General features: G+C 38.8%; 1 protein-coding gene across 1 annotated transcript in view; it reads right to left on the reverse strand.

Annotated features, from left to right (window-relative positions):
- LOC103597282 overlaps positions 1–2,638 on the reverse strand; it is a 128,703-nt gene that overhangs the window by 70,061 nt on the left and 56,004 nt on the right. The window lies entirely within an intron of this gene.

A 2,638-nucleotide genomic window follows, 5' to 3' on the forward strand; every position in this document is an offset into this window, starting at 1 on the left:
TATATAAAGCATAAACTAATAAACTACACAGAGAAATGAACAAACCCACTCTCACTATGGGAGACTGTAACACATCTCTGCCAATTATTGGTAAGTCAACAGAGGAAGAAGTTTTAAAGATTTAGAAAACCTGCACATTCCTAATGAATTTGATTTGTTGGATAAACACTTAGGAAAAACACCCATGATTACAAAAGTACATCCTCAAGCACACAGGGGACATTTATAAACACTTACTACAAACTTGGCCACAAAGTAAGTCTTAATGAATTTCAAAGAATCCATATCACACAGGATACATTCTCTGCCTACAATACAATTAAACAAGAAATCAAGGAAAAAAATATGTATTCTTAAAATTCTCTTACATTTGGAAATTTTACAACTTTCTTTTCCACTCATTGATCAAATAAAAAATCACAGTGGAAAATAGACAATACTTTGAACTAGTTGGTAATAAAAATACCACATGTCAAAATTTGTGGATGACAATGATACAATAGGGAATTTATAGCCTTCAATATAGTAAAACATGATTACTCTTCCTATACACATTTTAAAATTAGTTTTCTATGTATTTACTGTGAATTTTACACTAAACCTCTGTCACTCACAAACGTCTCTCATGATGCTGAACCCCACAGGAATTCTTTTCTGAAGAGGTTCTCCTGCAGCCTTCTGCTCTACTGCAATCTAGGTGGGCTAGCATCTGTACCTAGGGCACAGTAGTCATCCTGGGATCTCTTGTCACAAAATGGTGACAAGATGCTCTACTATGTTGGATCTCCCGTTTCCTACACCCCATATCTTTCATTCAGTAGCTCACATCTTGTAGCTTCCTGAAAAGGGGGAGTGGAAGGTAAAATTCTGAAACCATTCATGAAATTGTCAACAATCTGTCCTCAAACTTTATGGGCAGTTTGGCTGGATATAGATTTCTAGATTGGAACTAATTTGTCCATTCAAAGTCCAGTCATGTTTGGATTACCTCCCTTCTGTCCTGGAGCTGCGGTCTGTTTTAGTTTCCAGTGTGCTACTTTGGCTGGATATAGATTTCTAGATTGGAACTAATTTGTCCATTCAAAGTCCAGTCATGTTTTGATTACCTCCCTTCTGTCCTGGAGCTGCGGTCTGTTTTAGTTTCCAGTGTGCTACGTGAGAGCAGGAATGAAAGTATACATCTTCGTGTTGAATTTGTAATGTCTTTTTTTGTCTAAGACCATTTGAAGGCCTCCTCACCTCCTAGCTACCACCTTACCTGACACACTCTCTGTTCCATGTTCAAATAGGGAGGTTGAGGCAGAGCCGTGGGGATCAGGACACAATGCAGGCTGCATTTCCTTCTCTGCACGTAATTGTGTTAAGGCCTGCTTGTATATGGATGCTCCCCAGACTTTGTTTTCAGTGTTATCATTTGTCTTTTGCTACAAAAGTCAAGAAGAATACAAAAATCCCATGGATCCAAATACAAAGTTTTTCTCTTTTTGATTGTGTTGAGAAAGGAGCGGTAGGGAATTGGCTAATATCTCTGCTCTAAGTTTGCTCGGACACTTGCCTTTATTTCAAATAACTGAGGAAGGGTGCTGTTGTTTATTCTTTCATCCTAGAGATGAGTTATTGCTATTCTTCTCTCCTCTTTTTGTTCACGCCCGGCCACACATGCTCTCCCTCTGTGCTCTGCTCACACAGTTCAATGGCACAAGGGCTCAGCCCTGAGGGGGAGTCATCATCCCTACTGGTTAAGCTGGACTGAAACTGTGGCCTCTGACAGACAGCCCAAACCAGAGTCAGCTCAGCAGCAGCACATACTGCATTCCACCCCCATGCAGATGCTTCCTGCTCAGTGAAACACTATCTCCTAAAATCAGTGCTCATGTGACACGTTGGTAGAAAAGGGCCCATGATCAGCTTGTTTTTCCTGAACTACCAGATACCATAAATTATATTCTATTCAGTGGAACATAAATGGCCTCCCAGGGAGGCAGCATCATGTTAGTGACTTAGGATCTTGCCAAAGTTGCTTACTTGTATGAGTTTTTGCATTGTTTTGGTTTTGGTGGCTGGCTGGTACAGGTGGATGAGTTTGAATTTACTCATTTTAACACAGGAAATAAGAGAACCTAATTTAGAGGGCTGTTACGAGCATTCAAGTCACTCACAGGGACAGGGCATGGCACAGTGACTAGCACGAGTGGACTGTATCTTTCCTCAGTGGAGTACTTAGGTCAATTTTATAATAAAGCTTTATAATTTTCTTCATACAGTTCTTGTACATGTTTTGTTAGATCTATGCCTAGATCACCTATGGTTTTGTTTGCTATATTAAATGCTATTTTTGTTTGTTGTGGTGTTGCTGGTATATTGAAGTACAATTGACTTCTATATTTAACTTCTGAATCAATCAATCTTACTAAACTCTATTTCTTGTAATCCTTTTTAAGTAGTTGTATGTAATTATTTCATAATGCCGATTTTGCTCTTACCCTTCCGATCCTTATGCTTTTCAGTTTTGTTTTGTTTTTTTCTTTTCTGACTGCCTTTTAGGAACTTCAGGACAATGCTAAAGAGAAGCCAGTGACTTTGGGCACCCTTATTCTTGGTTTTGAAGAAAATGTCTTCAATGTTTTACAATTAAGAA

This window comes from Galeopterus variegatus, unplaced genomic scaffold (genome assembly GCF_000696425.1).
Source record: "Galeopterus variegatus unplaced genomic scaffold, G_variegatus-3.0.2 Scaffold2264, whole genome shotgun sequence".
NCBI lineage: Eukaryota > Metazoa > Chordata > Mammalia > Dermoptera > Cynocephalidae > Galeopterus > Galeopterus variegatus.